Here is a 23,157-nt window from a genome sequence, read left to right as displayed (position 1 = left end):
AGTGATTCAGTAATTAGCTGTTGCTAATGAAGAGAAAGCTAAAAAATGAGTTAGAAATTTCAAACCCCACCACTAAGAAAATGATGGTGTCATAAACAATAATAGAGAATTTAAGGGAAAATCCACATTTTGGGAGGTGGAATAGCTAAATGTACATAACACTCAAAGCTTACCAATCATCTCCAATCTAAACCTAATTAATAGTCTTACATCATGTTCAAACTAAAGAGCCTCTGGAAAGCACAGTGTCCAATTAAGTGATTTTTATTTACTTCTTAGTTTTGAAAAGGCTGTCTGGTATTCCTAGACAGTCATTACCGTATTTTAAGAAGCTTCAGCACCATGGTCAGAGATTGTTTCAAAGCTGAATGGCTTAGCTTAGTTCACAAACAGTCCACTGATATTGCAAGGGTACTCGGAGGAAATATTTAAAAGGAATGTTTAAGAAGGGAGAAGAGTCTAGTAGATTAATTTAGTTTTTTATTGGTTTTTACAAATTGAGAGCAAGACTCAGATGAAGCATTCCAGAAATAACTCCAGATGAAGATTCCAGAAATAATGCATACATACCCCTAGTATGGTCACATCACAGACTATTATCCAAAATCAGATGGATAGAGCATATTAGGTATATTCTTTAAAATGCCATAGTATTAACTCTGCTTTCAAGTCAGAAATAAGATAACTGGATCTCCTCTCTCTGATAGAATTTGTATATATATACAACTACCCATCAGAATTCCTTTTACGTAATTATGGTTATCAATCACAAATACAGTAAAAGATCTTTTTCTGATCCTCAACCATTCTTCACATTCCAGTATGAATCTAGCTAGCACTTTTCTTTAGCACTTAAGGCTAAAATGATATTACTTCTTTGTATTTTCTTTGATAGACTACTGGCATTAGGAAGAACCCAGTTTCTTCAGAAGGCACAAAACCTACAGCTGTTTGCCAAGATGCATCAATTAGTATCAAAAAGTCACTCTAGTTGCCCAATGGTAGCATTTTCAGATTTCCTAAATAACCTGTTTTCTATATCTGATGACAAAAATTCTACCAGAAAAATCAATTTTTCTAACAAATGGCTTCTCCTCTCTCATTAATTTTTACTAAGGACATATGTCTATCAGGTGCTCTTGATTTTAAGCTTCCAGAAACTATAATCTGCTCTCTCTTTTAAGTGGAGTAAATAGGATATATTTCTAAAGATAAATATGAGAAACTATTGTTAATGTTCATACTCTGGTCATATTATATGTCTTTGACCAGATATATAGTATAAAGCCTGAACTTGGGCAGCATAGAATAGTGGTAAAGTTGGAGCTGGAAAGACTTCAGAGCTGGAATGACAATTATTAGCTGTGTGTCTTAGGACATAGAAGGAACACTTTACTTCTTTGTCTTGATTTTCTATTGAATGGAAATAACAACTCTTTCACAAGGCTGTTTTAATTTTCACATGAGTTCAAATGAGAAAATTCATGTAAAGTACTTTTCAAATGTTAAAGGCCTGTGTAAAAGCCTATTATTAATATTAGACAAGAGAGTCTGGATATAGAAGATAGAGATGCTCCTTTCTGGAAATCTTAACTCCAGAATATTGAATTCATCCCTGCGGCCATGCCCAATCTCTATTTTATCTTTATCTGCCCAATTGATAGGATAGTTCTAGTGGACGGCTAAGATTTCCTAAAGGAAGTCTTCTTCTGTGTTCAATGTTCAACATACAAGAGAGACTCAAATTTAAAGATATGCAGAAATGGGCACAGCTGATACAGAAGTGAGCATAATTGACAAGAACTTAGCAATGTAAACAGTAGAGATGGTCAGATCAGATTGTTCCCAGAAGGCAGCCATCAAGTTATAAAGATGCAATAGAAATAAAACTGAAAGAAGATAGTGTTAAGATCTACCCTCATCTCTGTCCCCATTCTCCCTACTTTAGCTGGATTAATCTTATTAGTTTCTTAACAATTTTTATTTACTCACAGCTACAAATCCTGGTATAAACATATTCCTATCTTCAAAGGAAGCTTTATAAGAGACTTCCTAACTGAGGCAGAAATTACATTACTAATTCTTGTTTCTGATGCTTTATGTTTGATTTTCTGGTTGTTTGCATGGTTTCTGACCTGAGTCCCATCATCTTATTCAGATATGTACTTTTTTATACCTTCAATTATTGCATATGTCTCCTGTGCTCTCTATGTCTGTGTCTGTCTTCCCTCCTCTCTCCCCTTAGAGAATGCACTAAAAGGAAGGTCCTATTTCATCCTCATTTCTGATGTCCAGCCCCAAGTACAATGCCTTACATGTAGGATCCTCCTAATAAACATTTGTTGAATTGAACCAAGCAAAATAAATCATGCTCTGCCCCAGTGCAAAACTAAATAACACAAGTATATTGACCCATAGCACTTGTACTGTATTTGGCTACCCAATGCTTCCTTGTTGTGACACTAAAAAAGAATTAGACAAGAAAGAACATTTTACTGTCTGGGAGATTTTTGGAGCCTACCTCTGAAGCTGCTCTAGTATTGAGAGTGTTAACAAGAAAAAATATGCAAGGCTTTCAACCTCCTTAGAAGACAGGTATGAATAACATTCAAAGTGGAATTAATTATTGATTACCTGTTGAAGTGAGGAATTGGAGAGCATGGATAACTGAAATTCATAGGTAATTCCAAAACATCATTTACTCCCATGGAGGGAAGAATGTACAAAAAGCTATCAATAGCCTCAGTTCTAAGGAACAGGCCATATCTCTGTGCTTTACTAGTTCAGTATTTAAAGGACTACATGTTCATAGGAGAAAGATTCCCCCTACAATAAGCAATATAGATTACTTATTGCTGCCTACTCTCTTCATGCATGAGGGGCAAACTTGGCATCTGGGTGCTTTTTTTTCTTTTCATTTATTTTTAAATTCAATTAAGCTTCTAAGTCACTTTTCAAAAAATATTTCACACTTATTCTACTACAACTGGGAAAATCTCCTGCTTTGGTCAGGCTAACCAGATGGCTACTGAATTCCCTCTGCTGTTCCTTTCATTATGGGGTTTTTCTGGAAGTAAGTCAGATTTTAAGAGGTATAAGAAGCATTCATTGAAACAGAGACAGGTGTTTAAAAAATATCATTAAGGTAAAAAAATACATAGGAGGATAAATCAGACAGTCCATCTCTGTGGGGAAGATTAGAAGGAAGGTAGAAAGCAAAGAGGTACCCATAAATCATCCATTCATTGATCAGCTGCTTCCAATTTCCTTTTAGTTTGGCAATCAAGGTCTTCTACAATATGGTGCCATGCTGCTTCTCCAGACTTTTTTCAAACCACTCCCTTCCTTGGTCTCTGTGCTTCAGCCAAACTGGACGATGCCTCATTCCCTACATTTATCCTGTCCTCTTCTCTCTGTGGCAACTAGGAGTGCTGGACTGGAGTAAGGAAGGCTCATCTTCTGAATTCAAATCTGGCCTCAGATATGTTACTATATGATCCTGGACTAATCACTTAACTCTATTTGCTTCAGTTTCCTCATCTGGAAAATGAGCTGGAGAAAAAAAAAAGGGGGGGGCAAATAATTCCAGTATCTTCACCAAGAAAACCTCAAATGCGGTCATGAAGAGTCAGACACAACTGAAAAATAACTGAACAATCTCCTACTCCCATGCCTTTGCTCACTGACATTGTTTCATGTGCTAAGAATGAAGCTTCTCCCACCCACACATACACTTTTTGAAAATCTCCTGTTCTCATGTTTCTTCTCCAGCCCCCAATTGCACAAAGAGGGAGTTTGGAATAAGCTTTCATTGCCTTAGAGAACACATAATATGGAAATTCCCTCTACCACTCAGAGCAGCAACTATTCTACAACTGATGGTCTTAGAAAACCACCTGAGAAACTGAGGCCAGTTTCTGGGATCACTCAGTAAATCAGCCAAAAACATTTATTAAGCATGCAGGAGACTTATCTATGATAAGTCTTGGGGAAGCAAAGAAGAACAAAAGACAGTCCCTTCCAAGAAACTAGTTTCCTCATGGAGTTTCTTGACTTTTTCCCCTCTCTGCTCACTACCATCATTCTGAACAGACAAAACTTGAGCTATTATAGCGATCCCTTTTTCCTAGACATAAGAATAATTTTATTTGTCAAGTTTCATTTCAATGAGAATTGAAATGAAACTTTATCAATAGTTCTTAGAAGATGTATTAAGCTAGCATGTCTTTCCCAATTCTCTCTCCACACTAATCTATTCTTCATATTCCTTCTACTATAACATTCCCAAAGCAAAATCTAATCACAATACCCTTCCATTCAAAAACTTTCATTGGCTCTCTCTTGCTTCCCAACTTCAAATTCTTTTATTTAGTATTCAAGGCTCTCCACAAAAGTATATGCTACCTTATCCTTTCATTTTTATGTTATGCTACTTCTTACCATATAGTACTTTCCTATCAGTTCATAGGGTAGCAGGATTTAGGGCAACTAGGTGGTGCAGTGGACAAAGAACTGAGCCTAGAATCAGGAAAACTACTCTTCATAAATTCAAATCTGGCCTCAGATATTTCCTAGCTATGTGAGTTGGAGCAAATTACTTAGTCTCAATTTGCCTCAATTTCCTCATGTGTAAATGAGCTAGAGGAAGCATTCAGTCTAACTGAACTCCTCTTGCCCTTCTTTCCCTTTTCCCACCAATCTGCTCTTTATTCCTATGTTAAAAATGCTGTTCCTCCCATACCTTGACCTATTCTTCAAAACAACCCTAATAAAATGATTAAATTATAAAAAATAAAAATAAAAAACCGCAAATATGACCTTTCCATGAAATCTTCCCTGATTTCCCCAGTCATTTCCCACCCCACCACCCCACCCCCAAAGCTTCAGGTAGCATTCTTTCATTGTAACATACTACATTTGTGTTGTATCTCATCTTTCTACTCAGAGGCAGCCTAGTATTGTGGATAGATATCTAACCTTAGAATCAGAAAGTCTTAGGTTCAAGTTCTGACAACCACACAAAACACAATTATGTGACTCAAGACAAATTACTTAATCTCTCAGTGTTTAAGCAACTATCAAAGACTTTCAATTGCAAAGGGGACATGGATATGCAGTAGTAGAATTTTCCTCATCTATCAGGTTCCTCTCTGGATCCAATAATTATTTGTGTCTTTATCCATCCCTCTACGAGAATGGATGTTCTATGAACATATATGATAACAACTCTCTTATCTAAATGTCCTAGCTCTCAAACTAGGACACAAGCACATGATCTGCACACAATAAACAAATAACAAATGTCTATCAAATTAAATGTGTTTGTTGATTTCCCCCTCCTAAAGCAATCAGAAATTCTCTTTCCTTTGATGGGTCCCATACAACATTTTTTACTTCTTTTATGGATGTACTATGCTTTCTTTAGTATTACAATTACTTTTTAAGGTGTTCTCGTATCCTGATTTACTTGGGAGCTAAATAGCAGTTCTCAGACAATTCTCAGATGAAGAAATTGAAACTATTTCTAGTCATATGAAAAGATGCTCCAAGTCATTATTAATCAGAGAAATGCAAATTAAGACAACTCTAAGATACCACTACACACCTGTCAGATTGGCTAAAATGACAGGAAAAAATAATGATGATTGTTGGAGGGGATGTGGGAAAACTGGGACATTGATTCATTGTTGGTGGAGTTGTGAACGAATCCAACCATTTTGGAGAGTAGTTTGGAACTATGCTCAAAAAGTTATCAAACTGTGCATACCCTTTGATCCAGCAGTGTTACTACTGGGATTATATCCCAAAGAGATTATAAAGAAGGGAAAGGGACCTGTATGTGCACGAATGTTTGTGGCAGCCCTTTTTGTAGTGGCTAGAAACTGGAAACTGAATGGATGTCCATCAGTTGGAGAATGGCTGAATAAATTGTGGTATATGAAAATTATGGAATATTACTGTTCTGTAAGAAATGACCAACAGGATGATTTCAGAAAGGCCTGGAGAGACTTACACGAACTGATGCTGAGTGAAATGAGCAGGACCAGGAGATCATTATATACTTCAACAACAATACTAGATGATGACCAGTTCTGATGGATCAGGCCATCCTCAACAACGAGATCAACCAAATCATTTCTAATGGAGCAGTAATGAACTGAACTAGCTATACCCAGAAAAAGAACTCTGGGAGATGACTAAAAACCATTACATTGAATTCCCAATCCCTATATTTATGCACACCTGCATTTTTGATTTCCTTCACAAGCTAATTGTACAATATTTCAGAGTCTGATTCTTTTTGTACAGCAAAATAACGTTTTGGTCATGTATACTTATTGTGTATCTAATTTATATTTTAATATATTTAACATCTACTGGTCATCCTGCCATCTAGGGGAGGGGGTGGGGGGGTAAGAGGTGAAAAATTGGAACAAGATGTTTGGCAATTGTTAATGCTGTAAAGTTACCCATGTATATATCCTGTAAATAAAAGGCTATTAAATTAAAAAAAATAAATAAATAAATAAATAGCAGTTCTCCCTTAGCACAGAGCCTAGTGCTACATACACAGAAGCTGAATAAGCATTTGTTACATGGAACTAAACAACCTAGTAGAAACCAAGTCACTGAAAATGTTGTTCCTTTTTCCTTAGAAGCTTTGATCTTTTGTCATCTGACCTTTATTCTTTAATCTATGGTCACTTCAGAGTCACTGAGACTCATGGGATCTTTGATTTGGGGCTGAAAGGTATCTCAGAGGCAATCAAATCCAACTAACTCATTTTATAGATAAGTAAACTGAGGCATAAGGTTAAAAACTTACCATAGTCACACAATTAATAAATATCTAAGGTGGAATTTGAACCTAGGTCATCCTGAGTCCAGATCTAATATTTATCCACTATATGATGTTTTTAAGTTAGGACCTTAGGGAACCCATAAGCATCTTGATGAGGGATTGTTAGAAGGTTATTCTCTGTGTTTCTTGGTTGTTTATTGTTTTTGATCCTTTTTTTAAAAAAATTCAGTGAATGAACATAGTACACAACTGTGCTTGAGATGACTACATTTACCCTCTGCCTCAGTTTTTTCAATTGTAAAGCTGTAAAAGGGATAATAAATCAACCTCCCTCACAAGGTTGTTATGAGGACTTAATGATATGATATTTGGAGCACTCAGCACAGCACCTCATAGATGGTAGGCACTTAATAAATCTCTATTTCCCTCCCTTCCCTTTGGGACATAGTTTTTTTCAGATGAAAACACAGGTGAAAAACAGTTTCCCATCATAAGAAAGTGTTACCATGAAATAGTAGAAACAGATTTGATGTAATTTCTTTCAAAAAGAATTAACTTTCTGTAGTTCATGTTAGCACAGGCTTTAGATAACGGAACATCTTTATCCCACTCCAGTATAGCACAGGATTCAAGAAGATTGTAACCTAGCTCTGTCACTTCCTAGCCCTGTTAACTTCAGCAATGCACTTCACCTTTGGGCCTGTTTTCTTATCTGTTTAATGAAGGCTTTGGACCAGATGACCTTTGAGGTTTCTTCTGACTGACATTCGACAATTTTTTGATTCTATCTACTATAAGTTATGAATGGCCCTCTAGTGGTTTTCTCAGAGATTCTCTAAATTTCTAGAGTTCAGGGACAGGGTGGGACTTCTTTGTGCTTAAATTATATGAATAAGAAATGTGTCTCCTACCCAGAGAAAGAAAAAGGGGTGAAGCAGTGTCCATGTCAAGGAACCATGCATAAACCCCCCAAAGTTCATATTTTAAGACCACTAGTTAATGGTATATATACTTCCTACATTCTATGCCAGCAAATTAGTGAGTAGGATTAGATTACATCCAAATAGTAAAAATATCATCCAGTTCTTTCTGCTCATTTTTTCTGTTCTCTATCTTTCTCTTCTGGTTTTCAAGGAGAATAACCATCTTCCTCTTTGCCCTCCTCCCCCATCTTCTCTTCTTTCTCCTCCTTGTCCCTCCTCCTGGTCTTCCTTGTCTTCTACCTGTTTAGGGAGATCACAAAGATAGCTCCTAATTACCATGTTTGTAATTTCCTACTGGAAAACTGGCGCCAGAGCAAAGTCTGCTGTCCCTGCAGTCAGTCTCCTGAGATACACTCCTGGAAAAATTTTCTGCCTAAATGATTCTGTACAGGCCACAGATAGACAGTGGATGTAAATGATAATGCTGGGCATCCATACATTATGGGAGTGTACTTCAGCAAAACCTGGCTGCCACAATAGGATAGCAGAGGACTGAGAAATCCAGATACATTTGTCTTTTTCAACATATCTTATGGGGCCTTGACCAGACTATTTTTAAATTCCTTGCACAATTTTCTTGCTAGACAGTCTAATTTTTTTATCCTTAATTTCATCTCATTGTTTTTAATTAGACTCTCTTATAGCAGAGGAAAAACTATCCCCTTGCTTTCTCTCTAGTTTCTGATTGATGCCTTAGAACTTTCATCCATTTAAGCTGCTCTTCATCCAAGCCTTATTCCCTACCTCCCCAGCCCCCCACTCATTCCCTCCTTCAATTGCTTAGTGAAACTGCTATGGAGCCTCAAAAAAAAAAAGAGATTTCATCCCCCTGAGGAGCCAAGCCATTGGAATACTTTAACAGGGGAACCACTTCAAAAGCATCTGTTACCACCCACTCCCTCCACCAGTCTGGGATGGCAGGAAGTGAAGATGTCTATGTTCTATGGACAGAAGACATGGAAGGATAAATCACCATACTAGGGATGAGAGCATTTTATTGCACTTAAAGGTAGAGATAATTTAATCTGAAACATCAGGCCTTTTTCTCTGGCCTTCCAACCCCCAGTGGTAAATTTACAGCAGCCCTTTCTTCGATATTGCCAAATATCATGAATGCACTCTGCTCATCTTCCTCCGTTAGGAAAAATCTATAGTGTGCAGAAAGAGAAAACCTCTTCTCTTCTCCAAGCCAATGCCTCTGATGCCTGTTCTGCCCATACAGTATATCCCATGTCTGCTCCTTTGCTTCCTGCCACACTTCATTTCCCATTCTGTATTTTTTTTTCTCCTGGTGTGGGAGATGAACAGCAGAGACTGCAGTAAAATGCAGACCTGTCTCTTGCAGTAACAGAGTCAGATTAGTTCACTGAGCAATGAAAGAACGTGCTTTCCGTTCCTTTGTGTTAGTGGAAAATGTGGATTGCCTGTTCTGGAAAGGAGTGTGTGTGTGTGTGTGTGTGTGTGTGTGTGTGGTGTGTGTGTGTGTGTGTGTGTGTGTGTGTGTGTGTGTTAGAGAAGGATAAGAATTGCAGAAGAAAAAAAACTAGCTTTGAAATGCTCTTTTGGGGAGGATAATTGAGCTTTTCACTTCAGCAGCACCCTTTTCTTTCTTCCTCCATTAAACCCTACTGAGACACATGCCAACCTCTGTGTCTGGCCAGAGATAAAACTACAAAGCAAAATACAAGCACGCCTATGTCTGCCTGTTTATGACCTGAGAGAAGCAGTGAGCAGAGAAAGGCCAGGTACTGTGATTTACAGAGTCCTGGATAGAGCTACAGATTCAAATCCTGCTTCAGACATTTATTTGCTATGTGACCCCAGGCAAGTCATTGAACCTGTCTGTGCCTCAGTTTATTCATTTGTAAAATAAATTGAACTTGTTGTCTTCTGAAGTCTTTTCCAGCTTTGAGTTGATGCTTCTTTAGTCTAATATGATTATGAAATAGTCAGCATTGATACCAGAGCAAGAGGCTCCTAAATCATGGGGAACATTACTGTGGTTCCTTTTCCCAGAGAGATATTAGAAATACTATAATGGGGAGTCCACAAGGTCTGGAAAATCTGGCTCCTGAAAAATGGGACTGCAGAGGGAGGGTCCCATAGACTCTACTGATAACAACTTCTAGGGCAGTGGTTAGAGTTGTCTTAGTGATACTGGCAATGGCAGAAGTCTTCATGTGCCCATGGAAGAGAGTCAGATGCCCTGAAAACAATATAACTACTATAACTTCAACCATCTCCTTATCCAATGCTGACCCACTTTATCTATTCAATGTTTCTGCCAAGCTGAACTACACTGTATCTCCTTTTCCTCTCCTAGTCTTTCCCATCTAAGAAGCACCATATCACAGGATCTCAGAGTTGGAAGCCAAACAAGAATCCTCTCCACTATATCCAAAAAATGAGCTAGTCTTTGCCTCCAAGATGGAGGAACTCATTACCTAGAAAGGCAGAAAAGAGAAAGGAAGGAAGGAAGAAAGGAAGAAAGACAAAGGAAGGAAGGAAGGAAGAAAGGAAGGAAGGAAGGAAGAAAGGAAGGAAGGAAGGAAGGAAGGAAGGAAGGAAGGAAGGAAGGAAGGAAGGAAGGAAGGAAGGAAGGAAGGAAGGAAGGAAACATTTATTAAATACTTATAATGTGCTAGGCACTGTGTCAGGCACTTTGCAAATATTATTTCATTTGATCCCAGAAGGTAGGTATTATTATTATTATTATCTCCATTTTACTATTGAGATAACTGAAGCATATAAATATCAAATGACCTACACTCCTGACTGCAGGCCCAGGTCTCTACCCACTGAGACAACTAGCTTAATCAAATTGAATTGAAGAACAGAACTGATTGAAAGCTCCACCACTTTCAATTCAAGAAATGCAAATAAAGGAACTTTGAGGAGAACATACAAGCCTCTTCTAAGGTAACATCTTTGAATTTGGCTAGGCTTTGTTCTTAGAGTAGTGAATCAATCAATGAACAAACATTTATTAAGTACCTACTGTGTATCAGGCAGTATTTGAATACTGAGTGTTTAACATAATTACACTGTGAAATGTTAAAACAGTAAGGAATCCTAGATCTCTTTAACAATCTGGTGAAGTCTATAGACCTCAGAATAAATTATTTTATTATATGAAATACATATTTTATTATTCATTTATAATAATATATTATATATAATATAACAAATAATTTATTACATAAAATCATAAAATAAAATATGTAAGATTTCCAAAGAAATCAATTACAATTTAATGCCAGAGAAACTGAGGCAAGATAGAGATTAGAGAATTTTTAATATTTTATTTGAATTTCTGAGAGGAAGAGACTGTCTAGGGGCAGAGCGGAATCCATTTTTCCCCCAGGACTGAATTGGACTTTCATCTCAAAGAATTCAGCATGGAATGTGAGATTCCAATGAATTTTATATGGCTTTAGCAATCAGGGAAACTGAGGCAGAACACTAATTAACAAATAAAGGCACCAGAATTAAAGGGCAGACTTCCTGTAGAAGGGGAGCTTTTAGTTAAGACTTAAAGGAAACTCAGTAGTCAGAGTGGAGAATAGACATTCCAAGAATTTCAATGCCAAAACAGAGTATTTTTAATTTGATCCTGAAGACAAGAGGTAACTGATATGTTTGGGTACAGCACCAAATATTGATATAGGCATCAAATTCTGGAGTTCAGTCATGTGAAGAATTCACAATAGCCATTCTCTTTGACAAAAGATAGTTTATTTAGGAGAAGAGGTTACAGACAAAATGAAGACATACCAGGAATGGATAGATTTGGGAGAGCATATAGTTAGCAAATAAAGGTGTTTTAACATTAACATTGGAAAAGACAAATTCCCCAGTAGAACTTACAATTAACCAGGAAAAAAGGAAATACTCCACGTGGTGGGAGTATACCATTAACTGACAGGCTAAATCCATAGAGGAGTTTGCACACTACAATAGTTAGTTAGCTATAAGAAAGAGAAAGATACCATGAGGCATGGGGAAGACTGAGGAGAAAGACACCAAGAAGCAGAATACCATGGGAGGCCAATCCAAAAGGGGTTCAGCAAAGATGGTGTGGGTCATGGACAGATTTATATATTTATCTTCAGGGGTTTGATATAACTTGGATTTCTGACTGGACACAAGGTAGGGCTACCCCTGACCTCCAGAGAGGGTGGGACTATACCGATAAAACTGGTTCCCATCAGTATCTTCCCTTCTTGACTCAAGGAGCAATTTTATCAGTACTTCAGGCTCTCTCTGCAAGCCTCACCTAATTACTCAGTACCTCATCAATAACCACTAGAATCTATTGAATAGAAAGATGATATGAGTAGATCTGTGTTTTAGGAAAATCACTTTAGTGATTAAATGAAAGATGGATTTGGATGGGGAGAGACTCTAGGCAGGCAGATCCATCAATAGGCTATCACAATAATCCAATTGTGAAATGATGAGAATCTGTACTAGAATGGTTGCAGTATTAGAGGAAAGAATGGGAAATATTCATAAAATGCTGCAAAAATGGTAAATTTTTTTAGAGAGGAAGACAGGGAGGGGGATAAGAGACAGTGAGAAATCCAGGGTAACTCCTATGTTGTAACCCTGAGGGACTTGAAGCATAGTGGTACTTTCTACAGTAATAGGGAAGGATAAGAAAGAAGGAGGGATTTCGGGGGAAAATAATGTCCATTTTGGACATAATGAATATAGGATGTCTACTGTACATCTAGTTGAGATGACTGTTAGAAATGTGAGATTAGAAGCAGAAGAGAGTTTGGGGAAGAAAAGATAAATCTGAGAATCATCAACATATTAATACTCTATCAAACATGCTAACTTTTTTGTTTCTTTTTTTCTTTTTTTTATTATAGCTTTTATTTACAAGTTATATGCATGGGTAATTTTACAGCATTGACAATTGCCAAACCTTTTGTTCCAATTTTCCCCCTCCTTCCCCCCATTCCCTCCCCCAGATGGCAGGTTGACCAATACATGTTAAATATGTTAAAATATAAATTAAATACAAAATAAGCATACATGTCCAAACAGTTATTTTGCTATACAAAAAGAATCGAACTTTGAAATAGTGTACTATTAGCCTGTGAAGGAAATCAAAAATGCAGGTGGACAAAAATATAGGGATTGGGAATTCTATGTAATTTCCCACATCCCCTCCAACATTCCTCATTATCTTTCCCTGTCATTCTAGCCAATCTGACAGGTCAAACATGCTAATTTTTTAGTATTTTATTTGACTCTTTTACCAGGACCTTTATCCCTTCAGCTATACTCAGAGATGGTCACTTTCTTATCTTTAATCACCAACAAATACTACTTCCATGTTCTTGAACTCTGAAATTTCTTTATCTGATCAAAGTCTGTTGTCATTGCACTTCTTCCAAACTCCAAACTTGTCTTTATTCTCATTGTGACTTCCAATTCCTTGACCCCTCAGCTCTTTCCCAGGTCATCACTCCTGCATTAACTACTACAAGACTTTCATCTCATCCTCAAATGAACCGATTTAATTTTATGATAACCTCTTCTCTCAAGTACCTTGTCCCCTTATCCTATTAATGATCTTGCCTTCCCAAGCCTCAACACTGGATTTCTCTCCTCATTTGCTGCCTCAGTTCCTATTCACACGCTACTTAATGAAGATGGAAAAAGTCATAGTATTTGGTGACTGGCAGCATTATACTATTATTTTATATAACTTCATCTGGACCCTCATTGTGACAAAGTAATCTTTTTATGCCCCCCATCAATTCACTATTCCATTCATTAGAGTGGCTTTTCCAAACCTTTTTCATCCCTGCTCAAATTTCTCATGATTTCTTCCCCTACCCCCTCACAGCTGAGAACCTTGTATCACATTCCACTGAAAAAAAAGAGGTCATTCCTTGGTTTTCTTCAAGTCCCAAGAAAACATCCATCTTCTACAGAAAGTCTTTCCTGTTCCCTCTTAATTCTAGTGCCTTTTTTCTTTTTATTATTTCCAGTGCATCTTATGTATAACTTTTTTGTACATAATTGCTTGATATTGTTTGAATATTTCCTTCCCCCCCCCCCCAATTGGTTAGTTCCTTAAAAGCATGGATTGTATTCTGCCTGTCTTTTTATCCACAGAATTTAACATACTAACAAGTTTATAGTCGGTACTTAATAAAGGTTTGTTGATTTAGCATGAATATAGGATAATAGCTGGCAATGAGAAGTTTCTCCATTAGATTCATTGGATCAACTTGGGGCCTGTCATTCACTCCTCTGATTGACATAACCTTTCATTGACTGCTCTAGCCTCATTGTACATTATCCCCTTTCCATACTTTATGGTTCAACATTTGAACTATTGTTCACATAGTACTCAATCTGCCATCTCTAGGCTTTTGTGTTGACTGTTTCCCTTTCTTGGACTTTACCCCTTCCTCTCCTATGTCTCACAGAATCCTTTATTTCCTTCAAGATGGAGTTCAAGCATTACCTTCAATAGGAAGTCTTTCAAGATCCCTTCAAATACTAGTGCTCTTCTTAACTCACTACCTTGTTCCATATACAGAAATCTCATCCTTGACTCCTGGCTCCTGAAACCTGGTTTTCCTCTCAAATCAGCTAAAGTGCCAATTTCTATAAGAAAGTTTTTCCCATTCTTAATCTCAGGTTTTTTTCAATTTCTACAAGAAAGTTTTTCCCATTCTTAATCTCAGTCAACCCAGCTGACCCTTGTTTGTATAAAATTGTTTACATGTTGTCTCTCCCATTAGACTTGAGAGCACAGGCTGTTTTTGCCTTTCTTTGTATACTGAGGACTTAGCATAATGCCTGGCACATAGTACATAGTTAATAAATGCTAGTTGATGACTTATTTGGGTATTTATTCTAAATAAATTTATATACAAATATGTTTCTTCCTATAGAAAGTAACCTCCTTAAGAGCAAAAAGAAATTCTTCTTTTCTCTTTGTCCCTCTTTTTTTGTTGTTCCTCACTATTCTCCATATTGCTCTTTGTCTCTGTGTCTGTGTCTGTCTGTCTCTTTTTCTGTACTCTCTCTTGACGTCTCTTACTCTTTATCTCTCTTTGTCTATCTGCTTATCTGTCTCTGTGTCTCTGTTTTTCTTTCCCTCTCTGTCTCTGTATGTCTCTGTCTATCTTTTTTCTGTGTGTCTTTCTGTCTCTATTGCTTTGTCTCTCTCTGTATGTGTCTCCATGTGTCTCTCTCTGCTTCTTTCTCTCTCTCTGTTTCTGACCCTGTCTCTTTGTCTTTGTCTCTCTCTGTCTGTCTGCCTGCCTACCTGCCTGTCCTCTGTCTCTCTCTGTATCTCTCTGTGTCTCTCTCTGTCTTTATGTATCTCTCTTGTGTGTTTCTCTCTGCCTCTCTCTCTTTGTTTCTGACCCTGTCTCTTTGTCTTTGTCTCTTTCTCTCTGTCTGTCTGCCTGCCTGTCTCTGTCTCTGTCTGTTTCTCTGTCTCTGTCTCTCTGTGTGTCTCTCTGTCTCTCTCTCTGTCTCTCTCTCTCTCTCCCCTCCTTTTTTCCCCCTCTCCCCCTTCTCTGACTTTGCATATGCAGTCTCTCAACAGTAACTGACAACAGCCTTAATAACTTCTTGTTGATAATTAGGTTAATTGATAGTCTGAACAATCTAACTTTTTCTGAGAATTACTTTATCTAAATTTTAGGGATTACTCAGATTAGGGAGGAAGGTTAGAGAATTAAAATTGAAGGTTTAGAAAAAAAGAGGGAGGAAAAGTAAGATGGAATTGCTCTACTCTGCTTGCTTTTAAACAGTTTTATAGCAACTGGATTTGATACTAGAAAAGAATTGCTTCACAAATATAGCTTCCTCTTTATGATTTTTCCTTCCTTAACCCAACCTCATACTTCCAACTTTCTCAATTCAATTCAAGGGACTGTGTTAGTTCCAGAGAACAATTTCTGACATTTTAAGACTTCAAAGATCTCAAAGTCCTTGCTATAAACATTAGCATTTTTCTACTTAATATGCCAATGAGGTAGATATTCTAAATTATATTATCCCATTTTACAGATGAGATTTTGAGAAGTCAAGCAACTTCCTGTTGGTCATAGAATTAGTGCCAAAGGTGAAATTTGAACCCAGTCCTTCCTGACCCAAAGTCTGACACTAATTCTGCCATGTTAGAAGAAGTGGAAAAGTTGTACAATAGAGGTCATTCAGTGTTGGAGATTAGCCAAATAAGATCATTGGACAGTGAGGAGGAAGAGGGATCCTAGGATAGAAAGTGGCATATGATTGAAATGGCTGATATAAAAGTTTCCAAAAAGAATGGAAGAGTGAAATAGTGAGGTCAGAACAAGTGTGATAGGCTAAGAGAAGAGGGTAAGATTGAAAGACTCCCAAAGAACAAAATCAGCAGTAAGAGTTCATACCTTGGAGACTAAGCAGTTTTTAGTTATAATATGGCCCAATCCAAGAATTCTTAATCAGAGTGTATGAACTTTAAATATATGTGTGTGTGTGTGTGTGTGTGTGTGTGTAGACATATGTGTACATATATATGCATATATTTGATGACTATATTTCTATACAGTTTTCTTTGTTATCTTATGTGTTTTATTTATGCATTAATTTTTTTTTTTCTGAGAAGAGATCCATTGGCTTTACCAGACTGTCAAAGAAACAAAAAAAGGTTAAGAAGCCCAGAGCTCTTGTACCTGTGCCTAACAAAAGCATAATGGAAAAAGACATTAAGGGAAGTGAGGAAGTTAAGCCTTTGAGAGGTTATAGAGATTTAGCAAAGTTGATGACATGAATATATAAAATATATAAATCACCAAGGATTATAGGAAAAGAGAAAGACTAAGTTCTGAAATTATTGAGGAAGTGGGACAATCTTCAAAAAGTCATTAGATGGGAATGGCCAAGATAAGACTGAACTTCTAAGGAGAGATTGATGAGTGATCCTAAAAAAGGAAAGATCTATACTACCTATCTATGGGGAGTGCAGAATATGATAATGTCAGCTGGTCCTGGGAACTAGGATACAGGGATGGAAGAGAGCTATAAGGGAAGAAATAGCCAACACTGGAGGAGGTGATGAGGGATGCTAAGACTACAGTAGAATAAAACTAGTTTCAGAGTGTTGGAAAATAATGGAAGTAATTCAAGAGGAAGTTCTAGAAGGGAAAGGATTTTGTTGACAGTCGATCAGAGTTCTAAAGTACAGGCAGAGAACTACAAGAATAAAGAGAGCTAAAGCTATGATAAATTGGTACCAAAATATGAAATATGAATGAAAATTAGAAGGGGAAAATATTTGAGTCTGGAGAATAATAGGGATTGTAGGTACATAGCTTTAGAGCTGAAAGAGAGATCAGTTTTAACTAGTCCAACCCAGTCATTTTACAAATGAAGAAACTGAAGAGACTTAAAAAGAGATCACCCAGGGTCACATAGACTTTGTTAAAAACGGGAGTTAAATTACAAGTCCTTGGAAGGACTTTTCGACCTCCATTCCCAAAAGCTTTTACATCCTGGAAATGACTTTGCCTCCATTCCTGCAGCTACCTCATCTTAATGGATGAGATTCTAGCAAGAACCACATAAGGAAGTACTGGAGATATCTAGAAATCCACTCCACTTATTTTCTGCCTTCCCACCCTTCCTCTCCCTATCACAGATCTCCAGATTTTTCTATCTTGTTCCCCACTCCTTTTATGTGTTGTGTTATATGTCTCCCATCAGACTATAAGGTCTTTGCAGGTAAAGATTGATTTTGTATGTTTGTGTTGATATATCCAGCACTTAACATAGTACTTGACATGAAGTAAGGGCATAATAAATGCTATGTGTGTGTACAGGCACAAGCAGACCTCATTTTATTGTACTTCACAAATATTGCATTTTTTACAAATGGAAGGTTTGTGGCAACCTTGCATTAAGCAAGTCCGTTAGCACCATTTTTCCAACAGCATGAATTCATATCATGTCTCTCTGTCACATTTTAACATTTGTTATAGTATTTCATTCTTTTTCATGGTTATTATGTCTGTTATGGTGATCCATGATCATTGATCTTTATTATTGTTGTTATTATTTTAGGGCACCACAATCAATAAATGTGTGTGTTCTGACTGCTCCACCTACTAGCTATTCCCCCATCTCTTTCCCTTTCTTCAGACTATCCTATTTGCTGAAACACAATTTTGAACTTAGGCTAATTAATAGCCTTGCAATGACTTCTAAATGTTCAAGTAAAAGAAGAGTCTTATATCTCTCATATACATCAAAAGTTAAAAATGATTACCTTTGGGGAGGAAAGCATGTTGAAATCTGATAGAGGCAAAAGTTGCACCACCACCCTGCTCAATCAGCAGCAGCGTAATCAAGTTAAGACCTTCCCTACCAGCAAAAATATTATGACTTGCTGAAAGCTCAGGTGAGAGTTAGTTTTTAAACAACAAACTATATTTCAGTTAAAGTATATATATTTTTTTCAGACATGATAGTATTGTACACTTAATAGACTATATAGTATAGTGTAAAAATAACTTTTATATGCATTGAAAAACCAAAAAGTGCTTTTGACTCACTTTATTGCAGTGTCCTAGAACTGAACTCAGAATACATCCAAATTATGTCTCTCTATATATAAATGTACATTTACATCTATCTCTTCATCTATTTTAGAATCAACAACCAATACTCTTTACCTTTTACAACATTGGGAAGGAAGGTTCAAACTAGAGATATTTGGCAATCAAAAATCAAGGTCAAAACAAAGTTGGCAAAAGCTTATAGATTAAATTACCATCTAATCTCAACTTTACTGATGGTAGCACAAAACAACTGACTGATACTAAAGGGGGAAATAATTTAGTCCTAGGTTTTCATAGGTGAATAACTGAAAGAATGAAATAAATGAAAAGGCATTTGTTAAGCTCTTATTATGTGCAAAGAACTATCCTAAGTGCTGAGGATACAACTAAAAAAGTAAAACAAAATGTTGCCATGTCAAGAAAGCGACATTCTAATGAGGGAGACAATGAAGAAAAAATCTGTTATATCATATATTATTTCATAGACAGATTTCTCTAAATGGCAAACACCTAAATGGGTGTTTATAACTGTGGTGAAGCCCAGCAACTTTGGCAAGAAAATTCTGAATATCAATATTTCATACAAATGACTGTATCAATAATTTGGCTCAAAATTGAAAAACCAGGTTGTGTGTGTGTGTGTGTGTGTGTGTGTGTGTGTGTGTGTGTAAATATCTATGACTTGAAGTAATTTACTTTAAGGAGTGATGAAATTTATGGCTAGAAACAGATAATATTCCCCTCTTTAACTGTCCTGACTCAGTTTTGAGGCTGTCATCTCAAAGAATCCATCGCTGGATGCTGGACGCTGGATTCTTTGAGATGACAGTCTCCTCCAGCCCTGGAGCCAACATGGATTCCTTGGTCCCAGTATATCTTTATCTCTGTCTGACTGGATAATTTGAGACGAGAGTCCTGTCCAGTCAATTATGCTCTCCAATTAATAAAATATTAAGAACTCTCTAATCTCTCTCCTGCCTCAGTTTCTCCAGCATTACGCAGCCAGATTGAGAATGCTAATTAGTTACAACCTACATAAGCCATGTCCAAAATAAAGAGCTAAAGAGCTAGATGATGAAGTAGATAGAATGTTAGTCCTGGAATCAGGAAGACTTAATTTTCTGAATTCAAATCTGACCTCAGATACCTAATAGCTGTGTGACCCTGGATAAAGTCACTTATACCTCATATGTATCTTATGTCTCAGTTTCCTCATCTGTAAAATGAGCTAGAAAAGGTAATGACAAAAAAAAAAAAAAAAAAAACTAATGAGGTCCTAAATAGTTGGACATGACTGAAATGACTAAACAAAAAAGGAAGGAAAGGACTTTATCACTGGATTTCAAACCTGGAACAGACAGGCCATCAAATTCAACCCTTCCCACCTCACTGTAGAGATGAGGAAACTGAGGGCTAGGCAGATTATTATATTGCTTTTTCCCAATATATCTGCAGACTTCCTCCTCCAAAACATGCAGGTGGCAACGAGACCATAAGTCATCTAAGCCATCAGCAATCTCCTGATTCTAGACTACAAAGGAAGGACAGGCTTTGAAATGGCTACCCACATAGAGCCTCTAAAGGCCATTCCCTCATGTCAGTGGTTGACCCAGCCTGAAATGGGATGGAGAGCAGCTGGGAAGCCCATGAAAATTCTTATTAGAGAAGGAGCTAATCTGATCAGAGGCTACACTTAACTGGGGCTGACTGCATTTCCTCAGGGTTCTTGCCAGTCCCCAAGGAGGTGGGGGTGGGCCAGGATGCAGTTCTGAAATATAAGCACTTCCATTGAGGCATTGGTAAATTTGCAATTCAATTCAATAAGGAAAGGCAAGCCAGGCTGCTGGATGGAGGATGAAAGGGAAAGGGTCAGTAGGAGCCACTGAAAGAGGGGGATGGGGGAAGGACATTAACCATGAAATGTTATTCTTTGCCACTCTGAAGAGACATCCCCTGAGAGATAGGAAAGATCTCAGTTCCAATTTGATTACAAGAAGGAGCTGGAGCAGTACTAATTCCATGTTCTCCTGCATTCACCAAACATCTCTCTGTGACTTCTGCCATTTAAGAAATAAACTAATTCAATCAAAGAGGAAAGACTGGCCTACCAGACAAGAGCATTGCTATCATTAATACATATTTATGAGTAGTATTTTTAATTTAAAAATCTATTTTAGTGGCAAATTATAAAAATGATTTTTTAAATTATAACCTTGTACTTCTGATTATTTCTGAGAAAATCAATCAACAAGCATTTATTAAGCACCTACCATAGGCCAGGCAGTGTGCTGAGTGTAGGGTGTTGGGTAAATGAAGATAAAAATATGTCTGAAAAAAAATGTCATAAAAAATATAGCTCACAGCCTATGGGGAGAAACAACATGCAAAATGTACCTGTGATTTCAATAGTGTGAAGAACTCCCAGAGGAGAAAAATCCTTCTACCAAAGCAGATACATACTTTCTCTGTTATTTATAGTCATAGGCAGTTGCCCAAGAGCATCCAGCTAGTGTGTGTCCAGAAAGCAGAAGCTGGATTTTAATCTTAGTTTTCTGATTCTGAGGCTGGTCCTCTACTCACTAGACCACAGTCATAGCTGCATATTTATGTTTTATACAAAATATTTTTTGTACTGGGTTTGTGTTTTCTTTATTATAGGAGAATCTTCTCTAACGTCATCATCTTCTTATCCATTAGTTTTACAGAATTGCCTGGATTAGTGAGAGATTAAGTTACTTTCTTAGATCATGCAGACTTGTGGATCATAACATCATTTGAATCCATGTTTTCCTTATTTGGAAGCCAAATCTCTTTCTACTACTCTTCAATGCACTATTCTAGAGGGGAAAGTAAGGCTGAAGACTAGCTCTGTCTCACTTAAATCCAATTCACTTGCAAGTCAAGATATCACTATTGTAAAATCAGTGTTCCTCCTATAGAATGAATGTCAACAACTACTGCCTCTCATACATCCAAAATAAATACAAAGAAAATAGAAGATGATTTCAGATTGGAGAGACACTAAGAAACGGGAGATCAATAAATGCCTTAGATGAGGAAGGGAACCAGAGATTCCCACAGGTGGTAATAAGGAAGTAGATTTCAGGTATGAGGTAACAGTCTACACAAAATCATGTGAAAAGGAAGTGGGACATTGATGTGAGAGCTAGCCAGAAGTCCAGTTTGGCCAGACCAAAGAGCATCTGAAGGAGAGTAATAGGTAATAAATCTAGCCATTACTAATAAGTCTGAAAAGTGAAGGGCCTTAAATGTCTAACTGAAGAAATTTTTTTTCAATATTTCAATATTTGAATTTAAATAAAAGTGATTTCTTTTATAACATTTCATATTATATTTTATCCCTTATAAAACATTTTTTTCTGAGAAGGGATCTATCCACAGGCTTCATCAGACTGCCAAAGGGGCCCATGACAAAGAAATATATGTAGCTAAAAAGTCTTGGCCAAGAGATAATCACAAACTTACTGAGAAGAAAATGGCATAGCCAAAAGGCTTTAGCAATTATTTGGAGGATTGATTTGAGAAGAGAAAGATTTTAGTTAGAAAAACCAATTAAGAGATGATTATAATAGTCCATACCAGAGGTAAGCAGTGCCTGAACTAGGGGTGTGTCTTTGTGAGTAGAGGGCAGGATTTGACCTTTTTTTTCCCTTGGGATAGAATCAATAAGTTTCATCAAATCACCAATGTTTAGAGATTTCTTTTTTTTTTTTTTTTTTTTTTTTTTTTTTTTTTTTTTGACGTTTAAGTCTAAGAACAAGGTTAAGAAGGAATGTGTTTCTCCCTGACCTATAAATTTTAAAATGCTAGTAAATTCTCAAACCTGTGTTATACATTCTACATTTTGGTTCTGGTATTTTCACTAAAACTCCCCTTTCAGTGCTTGATCATGTCATGTCTGGGGAAAATCTGTTTTCTGGAAAGCCATCCTAAAAAAGGACAAACTGATAAATCCTACCAAACCGGACTATAAGAATTGCATGTTCACCATCTGAAGATTGCTCTATGTGTGGAGAGACCCATTCCCACACTGGCCTAGAGGTGCTAAACTATTAACCTCAGAAATTCTTGAATGCTATCTACAGGTTGGGGGAGGGGAAGATATTATTAATCATTTGTAATATTATTTAGTCTTACAATGATCTGCATACACAAATAATACATACTATTAGAAGTAATAGTATACCTCTGAGAAATTCAAAGACCAATATCTGACTCTTTTGAGTCAGGGCATAAAATTAAGAGCAACCTGTTGGAAATGCTGAAGAGACAGGTGGATATTGACAGGGAAGAGGAAGATGTCAGGGAAATGAGGGTTCTTGGTATTATAAAGAGAAGGATGCAAAGATAATTACAGATGGATAAAATGGTAGAAGGAAATTGGAGTGTTTATCCTAGAAAAGGCAAAGGTAGGGTGTGAATTTTATTTTATTTTATTAAAAAAATTATTTTCAAAACATATGCATGGATAATTTTTCAATATTGACTCTTGCAAAAGCTTGTGTTCCAAATTTTCTCTCCCTTCCCTCCACCTCCTCTCCTATGACAAGTAATTCCAATATGTGTTAAAAAGTTAAAAATATGTGTTAAATCCAATATAGGTATACATATTTATACACTTATTTTGCTGCACAAGAAAAATCAGATCAAAAAGGAAAAAAATAAGAAAGAAAACAAAATGCAAGCAAACAACAACAACCATGTTGTGATCCACACTTAGTCCCCAGAGAACTTTCTCTGAGTATAGATGGCTCTTTCCATCACAAGA

This window comes from Sarcophilus harrisii, chromosome 3 (assembly GCF_902635505.1).
Source record: "Sarcophilus harrisii chromosome 3, mSarHar1.11, whole genome shotgun sequence".
Lineage (NCBI taxonomy): Eukaryota > Metazoa > Chordata > Mammalia > Dasyuromorphia > Dasyuridae > Sarcophilus > Sarcophilus harrisii.
The sequence above is the reverse complement of the archived record's forward strand: the minus strand, read 5'-3'. Positions refer to the sequence as shown.